The 20,743-nt window shown below is 34.3% G+C and overlaps 1 long non-coding RNA gene across 3 annotated transcripts in view; it reads right to left on the minus strand.

Annotated features, from left to right (window-relative positions):
- Positions 1–10,050: 10,050 nt before the first annotated feature.
- LOC143434584 (uncharacterized) overlaps positions 10,051–20,743 on the minus strand; it is a 36,028-nt gene continuing 25,335 nt past the window's right edge. For 2 of the 3 annotated variants that reach the window (XR_013104191.1, XR_013104193.1), the window contains exons 4-6: positions 17,055–17,227; positions 14,311–14,378; positions 10,051–11,667 (exon numbers count right to left, since the gene is read on the minus strand). This is a non-coding gene — a long non-coding RNA (uncharacterized LOC143434584). The remainder of the gene's footprint in view (positions 11,668–14,310; positions 14,379–17,054; positions 17,228–20,743) is intronic. The other variant, XR_013104192.1, reaches the window with a different exon arrangement.

Raw genomic sequence — 20,743 nt, forward strand, 5'->3', positions numbered from 1 at the left:
ACCTCTAATGTTCTATTAGAAAGAGGAGTTTGGGAATAAAAGTGTGTTTTAAGGTAGGTAATTTTGTTCAGCCTTTGTATTTTTGCAGTTAAATGTTTTGCTCCTGATCCAACACACATATTAAAATATTTAAGTGACTCTTTACTCATTCAGCTCTTCTTTATCTCATTTTCCCAAATGAAATATTTAGTACTTCATTTATTACTCCACTCCATATGGAGCAGTTACTATCATGTCATCTCCACTGTCCATTTGAAGATCAATTTCCCTTTCTACGGTTACTTGATCTGACAATTAACAGTGTGCTATTATACAGTATTTTATCTAAGTGGATCCCATATACAGAAATTATACCATATAATGATATTTTCTGAGGTGTGTTCTGAAGTCTTTTCCCTTTGAATAACATCCAGAATTATTAGAGCTTGTAAATGGTATATTTACTTTTTACAGAATTTAAATTCCTTGTTAGAAAAGCAAATAGACTTTGTTTTCCTTTAGATAAAAGTCTACCTTGTAGGTTTTAATGGATTAAATAGCCATTTAGAGAACAAATTGTTAGCCTTTACTATGTGCTGTTAGTGATATGCTCATTAATGGAAAGGGCATTTGCTACATGAAATTATCAATAAATGTAATATGTACACCAGTTAACCTTTGCCCTGGCCTATGTATGACCAGAAAACATCACAATTGTTTCATAAAAGATACAACAAAGTATTAAATTATGGGAAACAACTACTATTCTGTGGTATTCAAAAAGAATCAATGATTAAACCAGCTTAAAGCTGGGTATTTTGTGTAATGTTTAACGGTGGTGTGAGCTATGATCACAGAAATGGTTTTAGAATGCATGAAGTTTCACAGCTAGTATTGTGTTCACTTATCATTGATTATCAAATATTTTCCTTATTTGCTTAAGTGAAGAAGCAACTGCTTCTATGTATGTTTTTCATGTTTATTAATCCATTGAGAATTTTGTTCAATGTAGTTTTTGATAATATCCACCCCTCAATTAGCCATTCCAAATTTTACCCCTAATTCTAGGTCCACCTACCTTAGTGTCCTTAGAAAAATTAAATATACTGGATATATATATATATATATATATATATATATATATATATGGAATAAGTTTCCATATCACTTTTTCAAAATTATGTTAGGTTTTTTTTTTTTTTTTTTTTTGGTATCTCCCTATAACTTCCTCTATTCTGCCCTCCCACCTCAGATCACAATTTAACACCACTTATTTCCTGATTATCCATTAAACCTTTATTGTAATAAAGTATAATACAATGAAGCATTTTATTCTACCTACCTCTATTCTATCTACAACATTAAGGCAGCTTTAGTATCTGACATTCATCAGTTACGCTGTAATGGAAGGACCATTGCCAGATTTCTGGCTTGTTAAGTGTATCTTTGCCCATTATTCAGTAACACGGCAGTGAAATGGTTTTTATTTGTGTGAGCTGAGTTTATATATTACATTTTTGAATATGAAGACACTAGAATTTTAGTCATAGTAGTCTGGTGAATGAATATGAGTAGCTATATTATTGGTCTGTCCTCCCTTTTTCCCCCTTTTTCTTCTCCTTCCTATTCTACTACCGAACACTATTGCACAATTCACATTATACATTTAAATAATTTAGAGTATGAATTCTCAAGTTTTACAATTTTTCAAATATTATTGAGCACTAATAAGGGCTTTTGTAAATATTTTTCAACATATTATTTATATAAGTTTAATGACTAATGATCCTTCTCTATTCTCATGCAATTGTATATAATTTATTTGAATTAGTAATATCTATCAGACATCTTTGTATATATTTATTTGAAGATATACTAATATAGCCTATAAAAGCTTTATCTATAAAATATTATTTAGATTCTACTTAGCAGAAATTTAGGCTAAAAATAATGACAGATTTTACATTCAATGAGTGTTTCTTTTAGCTCAAATACAGGTTGAAGTTCTTTATGAATTTTCTTTTCTAAAAGTAATTTTTATTTGGTATGCAGAAAGAGACACAAAATGGGGACAAAGAAAAACCTAAAATTATGTGTCCTACAAGATGGGTTTTGAAGACATTTTAGAACATTCATTATGCTACAATTATCTGTCATCTATTTATCCATACATCCATTTTTCTATCTATTGTGTATCTATCATATTTTGATGTATAAGCTAAATATCAACTACCTATGTAACAATCTTCTATCTATTTATATATTTTTTATGACATTTACTTACCTATGCAAATATGTGACCTTCATATTATAGTACTATGAAGCACTGGTAGCTATTGAAATAATTTTCCATGCTTATTTCTGAGGCAATGTAAGTTACCAAGATATTATTAATGACAATTAAGTAATTTATCTGAAATTTCAGTGAGTATAGTGAACAAACATTTGTATATGTCATATAATTAACAGTCTATAATAAGAAATATACATTTAGATTATTTCAAGTATTACTTCATAGAAGTGCATTCAAGGATATACTATTATATAACTGTTCAGTATCTGTAGACTTTAGCATGTAATTATATAAATTTAGGTCAAAGTTATTTTAGCCTTAATTTTGCTATGTGATATTGAGATAATTTTTAAAATATGAAACTGATATCTTCATTTTATCCAACTACTTATGTATGTATTCTTAAAAGCTTATTTAATAGTACAGCCTTAGCTTTCTTTTTGACAATAAGTTCTCATACACTGATAACATAGCCTCTTGCTCTCCTACATTCATGAACTGAACCATATTTTATGTGAGCTATTTTCAGATGCACTGCCATCTGCAACTGGGTGATTAGTGGAATTCAGGAATGTGTTTCCTATGCTAAGTCCCCATTGACCACTTATTCTGCTTTATTATTTTAATTGGAAAGACTGATTTTCATTGTGAAGGTTATATGCCATTTATATGTTAAAACATAGCTTCAAATATTCATGCACCTTGAATTGCACTATAAATTTGAAAGATAGTATTCTGAGAATAGTTTGAGGTATCACTAAGTGTTCCTGGAATGAGCTTGTGCTGCGTGGTGGTAAAGAAATGGAAAGTTACATCTCAATGTTAACTGACTATAACATGATAAGTAAACAAGTTTAATTGTGTTATTCACCTCATTGACTTTAATGAGTCAATAATCTATGTAATAGGCACCTCAGGACCAGATGGCACAGGGTAAAAAGTCCCCATGAAATACCATTTTTTTCATCTCAAGTATCTGATAAATATGTTAACATCCTGTACAATGGCAATTGCTGAAATTTCTTAGCAGCTGGTCAGTCACTCTACACTGCAGGGGCTGCCGAGTGCTGTTTATAGCTCACATTTACACTTTGGAATTTGTAGATATAGTTTGTATGGAATGTTTTAATGCCATAATTAAATAATTGTATAAAATGTACATAGATATTAAAATACAGCAGAAATTGGCTAAAATGATTAAAATCATCTGGTACATTGATCTTTGTACACTTGCTACAATAAGATATGAAATGAACACCATTTCTACTAGGAAGAAAAATCATTCCATTCCTTATAACTACAGATTATGTTTTAAACAGCAAATCTACTTGTTTTATTCAGATACTAAATAAGACTTATCTAATAAATGAGAAAACAAAATCAAATACTTTCTCACTAAATAATATCTAAAGCTAAGGGAATAGTAAACATTTGTCAAAGCAATGTTTTCTTTTAGTTTCAAACACTATTTTGTTTCTGAAAATGTAAATAAATATCCACATTGTCTATTCAATATTCAATCAAAAGAAAATCCCTATTACTTTAGGGAAGAGTAAAACCTGTATAGCTCAAAGTGCTATTAATCTATATTCAAAGCTCTAAACTACATCACAAGATACTGCTAAAAGGATACTAGCTAACTGATGTTTCTCTTCAGCTCATCACTCCGTGGCTTAGGGTTTTGTGTACATGTAGTTAGTGTAGCCTGAGTTGTACTTGTGAGCTACACTAACTTGCAAATTTCATGAACCTCCATTGTCTGGCCCACAGTTCCTCCTGCCTGCCCAAGAAGTCCTGCTGTCAGCAAGATAATCCAGCAAACATTTATCCTCTATTGGTCTGAATGAGTAAAAAGATATTGTTTAAATTTGGTTTTGTCATGAAAATCTTTGTTTCTCCATTTATGGTGATTGAAAGTTTTGGTGGGTACAGTAATCTTGCCTGGAATCTGTGGTTGCTAAAGTTCCAAAAAACATCTGTTCAGAATCTTCTGGCTTTTAGGGTCTATGTTGAGAAATCACATTTAATTCTGATAGGTCTTTCTTTGTATGTTACTTGACTTTTTCCCCTTGCAGGTTTTAATATTCTTTCCTTGTAGTGTACATTTAGTGTTTTGATTATTATGTGGTAGGAGAATTTTTTTTCTGGTCCAATCTATTTGGTGTTCAGTAAGCTTCATTTATATCAATATCTTTGTTTGATTAGGGAAGTTTTCTTCTAAGATTTTGTTAAAGATATTTTCTGACACTTTGAACTGAGAACATTCACCTTCATTTTTTCCTATTATTCTTAGGTTTGCTCTTTTCATAATTTCTCAAATTTCTTGTTGAGTTATAATACCAAACAATAAAGTGGAATATTCATCACTTTGCTCTCACCAACGGATGAAATGAGAAATAATGAAACTAAGAGATGTTATGAAACAAAAGGATCTATCAGATATCTACAGAACCTTTCACCTAAAACCAAAAGAATATACCTTCTTCTTAGCATCTCATGGATCCTTCTCCAAAGTTGATTATATAACCCAGCACAAAGCAAGCTTCAATCAATACAAGATGATTAAAATAACCTCTTGCATGTTACCAGATAACCATGCATTAAGGCTGAATTTCAAAAACAACACAAATAACAGAAAGCCCACATATTCTTGGAAACTAAACAACTCTCCAATGGTCACTTGGCCAGGGAATAAATAAATAAAGAAATGTAAAACTCTGTAGAATTCAATGAAAATGAAGTAACAACATACCCAAACTTGTGGGATATAATGAAAGTAGTGCTAAGAGGAAAGTTCATAGCACTAACTGCTTTTGTAAAGAAATTGGAGCGATCTCATACTAGTAACTTAATAGCATAGTTGGTAGCTCTAGAACAAAAAGAAGCAAACACACACAAGAGGAGTAGATGAGACAAATATCACATTCTGGGCTGAAATTTATCAATTAGCAGCTAACAGAACAATATAAGGAATCAACAAATCCAAGAGATGGTTCTTTGAGAAAATCAACAAGATAGACCAATCCTTTGCCAAACTAGCTAAAAGGCACAGAGATCATATCCAAATTAAAAATATCAGAAATGAAAAGGGAGGCATAACAACAGAAATTAAGAAAATTTAAAAAATAATTAGGCCTTACTTCAAAAGTTTATACTCCATAAAACTGGAAAATCTAAATGAAATAGATGAATTTCTAGACAGATAACACTTATACTTAAATCAAAATCAAGTAAACTCTCTGATTAGTCCTATAAATCCTAAGGAAAATAGAAACAGTTTTTAAATTTTTCCACCCCCCCCCCCAAATAAAATCTCAGAGCCAGATGGTATTAGCAGAGAATTCTACCAGACTTCCAAAGAAGAGATAAAGCCACCATTTCTTAAACTATTCCAGAAAATAGAAACAGAAGGAACACTGCCAAATTCATTCTATGAGTCCACAGTCACCCTGATATACCACACAAAGACTCAATAAAAGGGGAGAATTTCAGGCCAATTTTGCTCAGGAAGATAGACACAGGAATATGCCATTAAAATTTTGAAAACCCAATAAAAAATGCATCAAAACTTCATTCACCATGATCAAGAAGACTTCACCCCAGGGATTCAGGGAATGTTCAATACAAGAAAGTCCATCAATATAATCAAACAAATATAAACAATATAAATAAACTGAAAGAAAAAAAATCACATTGTACTGAAAAAAACCTTTGACAAAATTCCAGATCCCTTCATGGAGATATCAGTGATAAAGTTGGCTTGCTGTATATTGTCTTTATTGTGTTTAGGTATGTAACTTTATATACCTAAACACAATAAAGACAATATACAGCAAGCCAATAACCAATATCAAATTAAAAGGAGAGAAACTTAGAGCAACTCTACTAAAATTGGGGACAAGTCAAGGCTGTCCACTTTTCTCACAATCTTTTCAAAATTTTACTTAAATTTCTAACTAGAGCAATAAGAAAACTAAAGAAGATCAATGGGATACAAATATAAATGGAAGATGTCGAAGTATTGCTATTCTCAGATGATATGATAGTGTACATAAATGACCCCCCAAAATTCTACCAGATAACTCTTACAGCTAATAAACACTTTTATTAAAAGTGGTCTAATACAAAATTAACTCCAAGAAAACAGTAGTCCTCCTTCATATAATGATAAATGTGCTGAAAAAAAACTTAGGGAGACAATACCCTTCATATTAACCACAAATAATAAAATATATCTAGGTGTAACTGTAACAAAGCAAGTGAAAATTTGTATGATAAGAACTTCAAGGCTCAGAGGAAAGAAATTGAGGATTATATAAGATGAAAAGATTTCCCATGCTCATGGATTGGTAGGATTGACATAGTTAAAATGAGAGCAATCTGCAGATTCAGTGCAATCCCCACTAAAATTTCAACACAACCCTTTACAGATCTTGAAAGAACAATTTCCAACTTCATGTAGAAAAACAAACAGCAGCAACAACAAAATCCAAAATAACTAAAATAATCCTAAACAGTAAGAGAACATTGGGAGGTATCACTATTCCTGACTTCAGGTGTACTGGACTACAGAGCAATAGTAATAAAAACTGCATGGTATTAATATAGAATCAGACAGGTGCATCCATAGAGTCTAATCAAAGGCCCAGGAATAAATCCACACATGTACAGTTACTTGATGTTTTTACAAAATGAGACAAAACCTTACAATGAAAAAGGGATAGCATCTTCAACAAATATTTATTATCCTGCACAAAACTCAATCCCAAATGGATCTAACATTTCAGTGTAATACTGGGTGAACTAAATCTAATGGAACAGAAAGTATGGAATTGCTGAACTAATTATTTAAAAACAGCTACCGGTAGTGTTGACTATCTAAGCTGCAGTGTCTCTGCCTAGCTCAGCTGCTATGTTGTGTTTCCAGAAAGCATGTGCGCACCACAGCTAGAAACAGCCAGCCAGAAACACCAGCCCTGCTACCCATGAGATGCCAGCATGGGAGATAACTCTGTCAATCATTCATGCTGTTTCTGCAAGACTGGGTATTGCCCAGACCATCCTGCCAACCACTCGGGCTCAGTACAATTGAGACTCTAATGCTTACATTATCCAAAGGCTTATATATTTGGAAATGATCAATAACAAGATGCCCTTACAATCAGAAGTGTAACCCAATACCAAACCTAGTTATACCAACTACCTTTGACTGCTACAGACAAGTGAACATCAGCCTCCATGTCCCCCTCTCTCATTCTCTGTCTCTCCTTTAGCTTTTCCTCTTCCTTATCTTCCTCCTCCCTTACTCCTTCTCTTCCTCTCCTTACTCCTTCCAACTTAGCTCCTCCTACATGGAATTGCCTAGAAGTCATTGGTACAGGAGACATTTTTCTGAACAGAATATCACTGGCAGGCACTAAGGCTAACAATTCATAAATGGGACCTCTGGAAACTGAACAGCTTCTGTAAGGCAAAGGACACAGTCATTAGGACAAACAATAGCCTAAAGATCTGGAAAAGATCTTCGTCAACCCTTCATCTGACCAAGGGTTCATATGTGCACTCACTCACACACACACACACACACACACACACACACACACACACACACACAAAGAAATCAAGATATTAGACACTAGCAAACCAAATAACCCAATTAAAAGTGGGGTACAGAGATAAACAGAGAATTCAGAGAATTCTTAAGAGAAATCTCAAATTACTGAGACTCACCTAAAGAAATGTATCGTGTCCTCCTTTTTTCTCCATTGTTGTTCCTATAGTTTTTGTTGCACAGAAACAAGTAAAGAAGAGACTGAGAGAAAGGAGGTCTAGTGACCAGCCCAACTTGGGATTCATTTCAAGGTGAGGCTTCAAGGCCTGGTACTATTACTGCTGCTATGGTGTGCTTACAGACATGACTGTCCTCTGAGAGGCCAAACAAACAGCTGACTGAGACAGACACAGATACTTTCACTCAAACATTATGATGGAGACCCCTCTGGCTTCAGTCTCTTCTCCATTTTCATCCCTGCAGTTATTTTAGACAGAAACAACTCTGGGTCAGAAATATTGACTGTGGGTTGGTAACCCCATCCCTCTATTTGGACCCCTGTCTATCTACTGGAGGTAGACTCTTCTGGTTTCCTCCCCCCAGTGTTAGGCATTTTGGCTGAGGTCACCAGCAATGAATCCTTAGAGTTTCTTACTTGCCAAGTCTCTGGTACTTTCTAGAGCCACACCCCCACCCCCCACTCTGGAAACTGCAGATTTCCACTCATTCTCTTGGTTCTCTGGGCTTCTCTCCTGCTGCCCCCCTCCCTGATTCTATTCCATTTTCCCCCTTCACCTCCTATTTCCAATCCAGGTCCCTCTGTCCCTCTGCTTCTCGTGATTATTTCCTTCCCCCTTCTAAGTAGGATTGAAGCATACTCACTTGGACCTTTCTCCTTGTTACAGTTCTTACAGTATGTGGGTTGTATCATAGGTATTAGGAGCTCTCTGGCTAATACCCACTTATCAGTGAGTAAATACCATGCATGTCATTTTGGGTTTGAGTTACCTCATTCATATTTTCTAGTTCCTTTCATTTGCTTGCAAAATTCATTTTTAATAGCTGAATAGTATTTTATTGTATAAATAAACCACAGATTTTTGTATTCATTCTTCAGTTAAAGGACATCTGGGTTGTTTCCAGGTTCTGTCTATTACAAATAAGGCTGCTATGAACATAGTGGAGCATGTGTCATTGTGGTCTGATGGGGCATCTTCTGGGAATAAGCACAAGAGTGGTATAGCTGGATATTTAGGTAGAACTATTTTCAATTTTCTAAGGAATCACCAGATTGATTTCCAGAGTGGTTGTACCAGTTTTAAATCCCATCAGCAATGGAGGAATGTTCTTTCTCTACATCCTTGATAGCATGTGCCATTATTTGATTTTTTTTAAATCTTAGCCATACTGATTGGTGTGAAGAGAAGTTTCAGGGCTGTTCTGATTTCCATTTCTCTGATGACAAAGGACTTTAAACATTTCTTTAAGTGCTTCTTGGCTATTCAAGATTCTTCTGTTGTGATTTCTTTGTTTAGCCCTATACCCATTTTTAAATTGGGTTATTTGGGGTTTTTTGATGTCAACTTTTTCTGTTTTTTATATATCTTGGATATTAACCTTCTGTCAGATGTAGGTTTAGTAAAGATATTTTCCCAATCTGTAGGTTGTCAGTTAGTCCTTACAGAATTTTTTCAGTCATTTTTATTTAAGCGTATGTGAACCAGACAGCATACATTAGCTTAGCTTATATGAGGCCTCCAAAACATATACACCCAAGGACTGCCTTGTCTGACCTCAGTAAGAGAAGAACCTAACCTAGGAGATACTTAAGGCCCCAGGGATGGGGGAGGTCTAGTTGGGTAGAGGGGTTGGGGACATCCTCTTGGAGATGGGAGAGGAGGAATAGGATGAGGAATTATTGGAAGGTGGACTGGGAAGGGGATAACAATTGAACTGTAAAAAAGACATCATCATCATCATCATCATCATCATCATCATCATAATAATAATAATGATAGTGTACATGTACATATTGTTATACCTTTGTCCCTGAGAAGTATCTCTCAAATGAAACAAGTAATGTGTCCAGTTTTTATTTACAATTGATGTTAGTAGCTTTACATGTTTTTGCAATCAAAACATATTATAATTCTTTATGTTTATTAGAAATTTCTATGCTTATATACAGAAAACTGGAGGGACAATTTAGGGACTATTTAGTAAACAGGTTTTACTGTTACTGATAATGTAAGACAAAGGAGGCAGTTTGAACTCTGTTTTGTGGACTCAAGTTTGTGCTTTTACTGTTTAATATTTATGTATACTATGTTAGGAATTACATTTGACAGGTTATAACTGAATTGTGAGACATAGACTATACTCTCAGCAATATTGAAAAAAACATAAATTGTTACAACATGCTATGGGAATAGAGTTGTGTCTATGAATATGCATTTGTAAAAGGCCATTCTAATCTTCATGTGGAAGACAATGAGACAATATTCCCATTTTATGAGAAGATTATTAAATAAATGAGATAGGATCCCGATGACTACAATATCTCAGAACATAAATCTTCAACCTTTTTAATTACTAAAAAGGAGATAGTATCTTTTCAGTAAACATTATTTTTATTTTATTGCATATGCTTATTAATTATGTTATTTGAAACATACATAATATTTAAAAACATAATTAGAGTAATCTAAATCATTTTACATATACATTAGTAAATTCTTACATAGTAAAATATCTGTGAATCTGTTCATTTACAGATAACGAAAAGGAAAAACCTATACTCTATAATGTAGCAATATTGAAGACATAAAAATAAGCAAAAGTTTACAATACTAAGATGCTAATTGTTCAGTAAAATTCAATATAATGTTTAACTTCATTAAACATCAGGCAAGACAAATGAAGACGACAATTTGTGTGAATGAGCTCTCAACAGTATGTCTAAGGAGAAAAACAAACCTGCCAAGACGCAGTATCTGTGATTTGTGCTTTGTTTCTTTTAGAAAACCAGTGTTTGGAAATAATATTGTTGTGCCAATTTCCCTTTCCCAATTTCAAAAACTGCATTGTTATTTGATAAAATAATATCTTGATATTCAGTTGAAAGCTGAAATATTTAATGATAATAAAGTATTGGATCTGCCACATTCAAATGGTTTTTTAAAATCTATGTTTATATGTGTTTATTCATTGTAATATGTAACAAAATTCAAAATTTAAAGACAGACTAGAAAAAAACATGTGTCTTAGAAGGGTAGACAAAATACTCATTAAAGAAAATACAGAGACAAAGTATGGAACAGAGACTGAAGGAAAGGCCATCCAGAGACTGACCCATCTGGGGATTCATTCCATATACAGTCACCAAACTTAGACATTATTGAGGATGCCAAGAACTGTATGCTGACAGGAGACTGATATAGCTGTTTTCTGAGAGGCTCTGCCAGAGCCTGATAAATAGAGAGGGAGATGCTTACCACCAACCATTGAATTGAGCATGGGGTCCCCAATGGAGGAGTTAGAGAAAGAACTGAAAGAGCTGAAGGGCTTTGCAACCCTATAGGAAGAGCAATATCAACCAACCAGACCCCGCCCCCAGAGCTTCCAGGACTAAACCACCAACCAACAAGTACACAAGAAGCAACCCATGGCTCCAGACACATATATAGCAAAGGATGGCCTTGTTGGGCATCAATGGGAGGAAAGACCGTTCTTCCTGTGAAATCTTCATGCCCCAGTGTAGGGGAATGCCAGGTTGGGTAGGTGAGGGAACATGCTCATAGAAGCAGGGGGAGGGTGACTGGATACAAGATTTCTGGAGGGGAACCTGGGAAAGAGGATAATATTTGAAACGCAAATTAACAAAATAGCTAGTGAAAAAAAACAAATTTTAAAAAAAATATTGACTTCACCATATCTTGTATGCCTGTCTACTGCCTAACCACTATGAGGTAAGAACTTCTCTCTATTATTATTATTATACTCTTGCTGCTAAGTTGATCTACTTCTCAACAATTATAAGGCATTGGAACAAGGCAAATATAGAATAAACTTCTTAAATGATGAGCAAATGAACATTTTTTCTTTTATATTTCTTCTTTCTAGTAATTGCCAAAGCAATGACAAAAGGAATAGGCAAAGATAGAATTTGATAGAAATAAAATTGAACTGCATATAGCCATTCAAGTGAACAAACTACTTGTTCCATAAAATGGTATGAGTGAATTTCTCAAAATAATGGTCATTAAAAAATAAGATATAAATGAGTCCACAGTTATTTATCACTTTTTATGAGTTAAACTAATGAAGAAAGTAGTATATGGAGAAATAACTGTGGGTTCTTCCAACACCAGAATGTAGAGTTCAGACATAAATAAGGCCTCACAAGAAGGGCTTCCAAGGAATAGAATTATTACACTTTTTGATTTTAGATTGTAGATAAGCAAATGTGTTCAGATTGAAATAAATAATTTTATTATATAAATGTTTGTATTTTCTATTCTCTAAAATTTTAAAGAGAATTTATATATACACACAATATATATACATCATACACACACACACACACACACACACACACACATATATATATATATATATATATATATATATATATATATATATAAACTTATACATAAATAACATGGTACTGTTGGTCATCTTCAAAGCTCATCTGTATTTTGTTTCATGTAAGTGGAAGCCAATTGCAGCCTTCAAAACATATAGCTACAATACTTAGCTGGTTCTTCTCTAGAGTTCTCATCTCTGACTATAAATACTTAGTTTAAAAATCAGAGACTTGAGGAGCTTGAATGAACTCTGCTTTGAGAGTCTGTGGCATTCCACCAGTATGTTCTCTATGTTAGTGATCCTCCTCTGGTACCTCAAAAATCCTTTATAACACTCTTTTAATATTTTCATAATGTACAAAGATGAACCAAGGTATTCCTTTGGATGCTGTCTTCTTCTTGAGTGAGATAGGTGTTTGGGTAACTTCTTTTGGGTAATTCTGACCTAACTGGCCCAAGCTTCATCACTGGTTTGAGAAGCAAATTTTTGATAGCCAGTTGTCTCTTCTTTCTTCCTTCAATTCTCTATGCCTCTGTTTCTTCCTTTCTTCCTTACTTTTATCATTTGTTACATTTACACCATATAGGACTGGAATCATTAAACCTGCAATTTTCCTACCATAACTTCCCAAATACTAGGGTTATAGAAATGTGTCACAATTCCTGTCAACATCTATCCTTTCTTATATGTTTCTAAAGTTTTTCCAACATTCAGTCTTTCGGCTTATATGGTTCCTATCCTCTTCTGATTTTCCTATTAATGAAATAATCTAAAATTAATTTAAAAAAAAAACATAACATGCAATGTTCAATCAACTTTGTCCTAAATGTTACAGTTAAAATCCTGTAGAGTAATATGAAATTTGGGAATGAAAGTATTCACTATTTATGTATCATTTTACATGAATATATAGCTTCCATTTATCTATCATCTATCCATCTATGTCTCTATCTACCTATCTACATATTATCTATGTATCTATCTATGTATCTATGTATGTATCTATGTATCTATGTATCTATCTATCATCTATCTACCATCTATCTATCATCTATTATTTATACATATAATTCAACTATTATCTATCTATCATCTATTCATTTATCCATTTATCCATCAGGTCTATATCTATAACTATATCTATATCTATATAGTTATAGATATAGATATATCTATAGCTATATAGTTAGTTTAGATAAAACATAATTCTAAGATCTACCAGGGTTATTCATTCACTGAATAATGACTTTTAATGTGAAACCACAGTAAGTCACTTATGAAATAAGTACTGTTACTTGCGACCTTTACATTTACTAAGCAGGGCAGGGCACCATATCTCCTGGTATGTCCCTCATAGCGGTTTCTGCCTGCAAGCACTTCTTTCATAAAATTATCAAATTTCTCATACCCCTTTAACAGTATTTTCTCTGTTTGATGTTTTTATGTTGTCCTTAATCCAGGAGTAATGTTTAGTCTTCAGCATTTCACTAAATCAAGAACTAATGCATTATATGACAATCTGTCCACAGACTCTTGAGAAATATAGCATTTCATAATGCTACTTACTATTTGACATTATGAAAATATAGTTTGTTAAATTGTTATAAAATGGTCTTTTTAGTGGAAATGGCCTTTAGTGGAAATAAATACAGTGAAGTATAACAATTAACTACTTTAACTAATATAGAAGTTTGTGAAACATAAAAAAGAACCTCATGCAGGCATCTGTCAAAGTATTCTAGAATGATAGAAATGTCATTTTGAAGGAAAATAAAAATATAAAATAAAGTTTAATAATACTGTACTTTGTAGGGAATGTTCATTTATATGAGTCTAATATTAAGGATTTAGTTATAACTATATAAGGAGAATAGATAAATATAGAAAATGATAATTTTACCTTTCTTGAAGTGGAGTGATAAGAAAAATTTTACAGTATCAATGTGTATGAAAGAGAATTGCAAGCTCCTATTAAAAAATCCAAGAATGAAATGTTGATTAATGGCCTATTCATGCCAAAATGTACCCAGGTATATCTAATCTCAGTTCACAGCTAGCAGCCGTGTGAGAATAAATATGATATAAATTATAGTTAGTGATTAGTTTTTTAACTTTAAAAAGTTAATATAGCATTTACCATAGATTACAATATAAAGAGTAGAAGGTATAATCAAATACTACTGCAAGTATTATAAACAATCTACTGTAATTTATAAACATTTATGAAAGAATACTAATCTATATTATCAGTTCTCTTGGAACATGACATAACTGTAGATATACACATGGCTTTCAAAAATAAATCATTTTTCTATTTACAGAAGAAAATGTATGTTAAAGCAAATGATAGTTTCAATTAACTTGTAAAATATTATTTATGTTTTTATATAAAGAACACTAGAAAAGGGTACAAAAGAAGTAGAGAAACATAATTTAGGAGAGATAAAAATGAAGAAATGTGAGATGTACATTATACAATGCTAAGAGAGGAGAGTAAGCTCTAGGGAAGAATGGATGGAAGTCTGCAGTTTTATAAAACAAAGTACTTTTCTCCCAGAAAGTTAGTTAAAATTCCCTTTGCTGTAACAGAGTAACTGACAAAAATCACTGGAAGTAAGAAGGTGTATTATTGTTCACAGTTTGAAGAAAGAGTATGTTTAAGGAGGGAACAGCAGTGAGGCAAGAAGTAGCTGTTGGTACTGTATCAATAGTGAGGAAGCCAAATGTAATCGATGTTGATCCTCAAGTCACTGTCTCCTTGGTATTCAGTCTAGCATTCTAGCCCATGTGGGATGGTCTTCTCACCTCAGTTAACCTAATGTTGATAAACCATCACAGTCAACCACTCAGATTTGTCTCTTCAGTGTCTCTGGACCTTGTCAAGTTGACCCTCAATATTAAAACATGTGGTGCTTGGGAAAATTTATTTATTAGTGAAAATTTAAAATACTTGATTTTTTTCTTGATGCTGACTTCATGAGTATTGGATTCTGCATGTGAATTAAGTCCTTAAAATATCTAAATCAGAAGAGTCATTTTGTACAGAGAAAAATCTAAGGAAAAGTAATTCCTTATTCTGCGAAACAGAAATCATTTATGTATGATTAGGGGATTCATAGGATTGTGAAGTTCAAAACTCAAGACAATTCCTGAATCTAATTTTTTTTAGCATGTGTTTTGTATATCCCTTACTTATACATCATGTTACCAACACTAAGCTTACTTGAATGCTTTAAAATTGTTCCTAATGACAAAATAATTTTAGGAACTTGGGACAAATACATAAAAATGAAAACTATCTTCCCATGTATACATGAGAGCCACATGCTTTCAAAACTTGTAAGATGTACCAGCAAGATTTTGACCTTCCCACAGTTGCCTCTGCAAGAAAATAAGTTTTTTCCTCATGAGAATTATCCATCATTTTCCCATTTAAAAGGATTCATGGTGAGTATGGTAGCACACACAAATAATCCCACTACTTGGAGGGTAGATTGAGGACATTTAGGAGTCCTAGGTCATTGTCATCTTATAAAGTGAGTGTGAGGCTCACTTTGGTTATATAGGACCTCAAAACGAAACTGAGAAAGTAAAAGAGGGCTGGAGGGCACTAGAATAACATGGCAAACTGAAACCACTAAGCAGGGCTTACATGGATTCATAAAGACTGAACTGGCAAACATCAGGCCTGCGTGGGTCTGCACCAGGTTCTAAAACTATTAATCTGATGTTTCTGTGGAACTCCTGTCAGTAGGACTGTATCTCTGCTGTATTTTTTTAACCCAATATAATATTTTTATTTATTATTTTGGAATTTCACATAATGGACCCTGAACTTTGAAGGCATTTCAGGTTCATCACACCCCATTTTGACCTATTCCCAGAAAATAAAAGAAGAAGAAAGGAAAAGGGAAAAGAGGTACCAAGTCTGTCTGTTTTACCTATGTACTCACTGGAGCATGGTCAAACTCTCAGGGGCCAGCCCTATAAAGAAAATTGAGAGCATACCCACTTCCTAACTCCTCCAAAAGTCGTCAACTGTGAAGAGCTACACTTCAGCATCTCTGTCACATTTTTAAGAGTTTTCTTCAATTTCTTTCTATTTAGACTGGTTTATTTTTGGAGGTAGGGAGGGTTGTAGGCAGTATGAGAGAGGTTGTCCCAGAAGCCTGCTATGCTTTATTGACAACTGTAGGTTTTAGTCATTGATACTACTTCAAAAGAAGCTTCCTGTCCTTTACAGTAAGCAAGCAGCACCAGGGGTTATAAACTTCATGTTTTCTGGGGACTGGATGGACCATAGACTTCACCATGGTCTCCATTGGGAGGAGATACCATGGACAATCAACATAGCCCCCAGCCCCACATAGATCATGGATACAGTCATGGCCCTTGATAGCAGCTCAGGCCACAGACATCAACATAGCCTCCAGGGGAACCATGAACTATGAACACCAACATGGCCCACATGGCAGCCTGGCCCATGTACATCAGCATGGGATCTGGCAACAGCACAGACCACTAATATTTATATACCTTCTATCAGGAGACTAAAGCACAGGCTTCCACACTGTCTCAGGCAGTAGCACAGGCATAGCTATCCACAAGGACCTAGGGCATCAACATAGCCTGTGGAAACTTTACCATGGACTCTTTTGTCTGTGCTTGGAACTCTTCTCCTGTTGAGTTGCCTTGTCCAGCTTTGATATGAGGGCTTTTACCTTGTCTTCTTGTTTTGTCTTGTTTGACTACAGTTTCATGGAAGCCTTCTCTTTTCATAAGAGGAAATGGCTGGGTGAGGGTGGGATGAGTAGTAGCTGGGAGGAGCAGAATGAGAAGAAATTGTAATTGGGATATATTGTGTGAGAAAAGTTGCCAATTAAAAAATGAAACAGAAGAAAAATGAACCTTATGATTCTTTGAAGTACTCAATGTGTTAGAAGTATTGAAAATGTTTCCTTTTGTATTTTTGAGATATTCAACTCATATTCTTTATCAATAGACAACTTGGTGAGCAATAACATATAAAGGCTTCTTACTCCCACCTAACAAGACTCAAGCAAGCATTGGACAAACTTTCCCAACCATCTCTAAAAAATAATATGAGTTGTGCTTATCCCCATCTAGCTTAAAATGAATTAGACTCAAACTATGATTTATTTATTAGGCTCTGCTCAATTACTGGGGGGATTACCCCTATTCTAATTCTCTAAGGCTTAACTGGCTACCTCCCCAAATGTGCTCCACAAATACTTGCTGTTTGAATTTTCCTGAATTATTTCTGCTTCAAGCAGTCTGGTGTCCTGGGGAAGCATTTCACTAGGGAACATGACTTCAGGTTGATTATGTCTGATAGAGCTCTCCTGTTCTGCTTTCTCCTCTATGATCCCTCCATTCTTTCCTCCCCTTATCTATCTATCTATCTATCTATCTATCTATCTATCTATCTATCTATCTATCTATCATCTATAAAATTCTCTTTCTTCTCCTCCCAACTGGACCCTACCAGCAACACCCAGTGACTCAAACTCCACCTCTTTCTATGCTCCCCAGTAATTGGCTGTTGCCATTTGTATTTAACCAAAGGTTTTAAATTGGGGAGTAACATTTTGTACAAAAAGGTTGGTGTACTTGGGAATTTGCTCCTCTTGGTGGAACCAGACCTTGGGGTAGAGAATTTAGCATTTGAATACAAGCAGCACTAGACCAAACCCCAACAGTCTCCTCTCTTCACTCTACCAAGCCTCTGCTAAATACTAGTACTCTTAACAGTATATGATGATTTAGTTTTTACATGTGCAATGGATAGTTTCATGTCATTCTGACACAAGCTGGAGTCATTTGGCAAAAGGAACTCTCAACTGAAAAAATATTTCCACAAGATCAGGCTACATGCAAGCATGTAGGGTAGTTTTGTTTTGTTGTTTGTTTGTTTGTTTTTATTTTGTTTGTTTTTTGTTGTTGTTGTTGGTTGTTTTTTGATTAGTGGAAGGCCTGTGTCTTCTTAAGATGGTATAACCACTAGGCTGCTGGCCTGGGCTAAATTAAAGAATGCAAGCTTGGGCAAACTTTGAAGAACATGCCAGTAGGCAGCACTCCTTCTGGTCTCTGTTCTAGTCTCTGTATGTAGGTCTCTTTCTTGAGATCCTGAAGTTCTCTCAGTGATGGAGTGCAATCTGAAAATTATAGCTTGAAATAAACCCTTTCTTCTCCAAGTTCCTTTTTCTCATGATGTTTTATCACAGCAGTAGAAACCCTAAGACATGTGTGTGACATTTGTCTTTTGTGCCTGGTTTTTCTCCTTTAATATAATGTATTCACTGTGATATAAAGGGAAGATCACACCCTTTTATGATTGAATACTATTCCACTGTGTATAAGTACCACAGTGCTTTATATATCCATCTGTTTATGGATATTTTCTAACTTAAGGAACATCTACCAGAGAAACTGAGTTCTTTTTATTGTTTTTTATTGTGGTTGTTATTGTTGGGTAAAGTAACAAGCTCCTCTTAAAACCAATATGTTTTAAGAAAATGGTATTGGTTTACAACTTTTAAAATTGTTTTTAATTCAAGGGCAGATTCAAAGATTAAAAATAATTTTATATATGATATTTTCCTTGATTTTAAAGTTAAAAAAAAGAAAGCCTAGCTAAAGAAATCTGATAAACAGGCATGACTCGGAGGTCATTGGCTGTCTTTTGGAATGTTGCAGAAGAGCCATACTTTTAAAACTGTAACTACAAATCACCCACAGTGGTTCTGGCTCTTGAGTGCTGCTGTGGAACACACTCTGAGCACAGGCTTCCCACATGCATGTGATGCTGACACCAACATGACTTCAAAGCTGCCTGGAGAGCAATTCTGTTTTGGAGTCACTCTATTCTTTCCACATGAATCTCCACTTTAAAACCAAAACTTTCACACAGGAAACCAAACATTTATATTCTACATTGCTGTTCCTTTTATTGCAATTTTGGGGAGCATTACCTCAGTTTATGTCGATTTATATAGTACATTAAATGCTGTAAATTACCATAAAGTGAAATAACACATCACACGGTGATGTTGAAATCATAAATCATTACTATTTCCTGCTGCAAACAGATGTTCTTATTTTTAGGCTCATGTCAAAATTCATTTTGTTCTCCCAGACTGTGGAGCCAAACTTTAGATTTTCTTGTTATCAAAATGAGCTATTATACTCATGCTGTCATTTATAAGCAGAGTAAAATGGGTTTCTCAGACAGTCAAGGTAGATCAAATTGCATGAATCCTTCTTGCCGGGCTGGCTGCACATATGCCAGAGTTAAACTGGCAACACCAAAGCTGACAGCCTTGGAATGATGACCCTACTTGACATCATTAAGTAAAGATGATGCTTAACTTCTCTTGAAGGTGATCTCACCTGATTTAAGCAGAAAGAATTTTACCAGGAGCATTCCAGATTTTTGTATGTAAAATCTGGCTGTGTGACTCCTTCCTTGCCTTTGAACAACAAACATTGTCAATGGTCAGAAAAGGAGACATTAGAGCAGTGGTTCTCAACCTTCCTAATGCTCTGATCCTTTAATACAGCTCTTCATGTTGTGTGGTGACTCCCAGCAATAAAATTATTTTCATTGCTACTTTATAATTATAATTTCTGTATTGTTATGAATTATAATGTAAATATTTTTTAGACATAAAGGTTAGCCAAAAAAGTCATGACCCACAGGTCAAGAACCACTGCATCAGAGAAACAGTTTTATGTAGATTCATGGTTTTGCTCATAATGATCAATATATCCTTCGTCAATCTTTTCTCTGTCCTTTTTCTCTTTGTTTAATTGATAATTACACCTTTACATAGATTTGATAAAATTCAGGCCTCTATTCCTTCCACCACTGTATTACCTCACCACACATTTCTGTTCATAACCTTCATGTGTCCACTTGCTATCTCTCCATCTCTGCCTTTTCACTGCACTGTTTCTCAAATCCAGTGAGTCTATATAGTGCTGCCTCTATATGCTTAAGTATAGGACCATTCGCTATGCATAGTGAGCTTCCCATGCATCTTTTCTAGCAGACATCAAATGACAGTTGCTTCTTAGCTATTACAGAGAACTAAACCATGACTTCCTTCCCAGCCCTTGATGGGATGCTCTCTGTCTTGACTCTGCAGTCCTTGTGCACGCAGTTTAGATTGTTATCTTTATCCTTGCTGTCTCTGCATCTTTGCGTTTTCCTACATGCCCCCCTTAACATATCTACTTTCCCCTTCTGCTTGATGCTTTGACGTTTTCATTACAGTTCTCTACAAAAATAGTGTTACTATTTGAAATCATAT

The sequence above is a fragment of the Arvicanthis niloticus genome, chromosome 16 (genome assembly GCF_011762505.2).
Source record: "Arvicanthis niloticus isolate mArvNil1 chromosome 16, mArvNil1.pat.X, whole genome shotgun sequence".
Lineage (NCBI taxonomy): Eukaryota > Metazoa > Chordata > Mammalia > Rodentia > Muridae > Arvicanthis > Arvicanthis niloticus.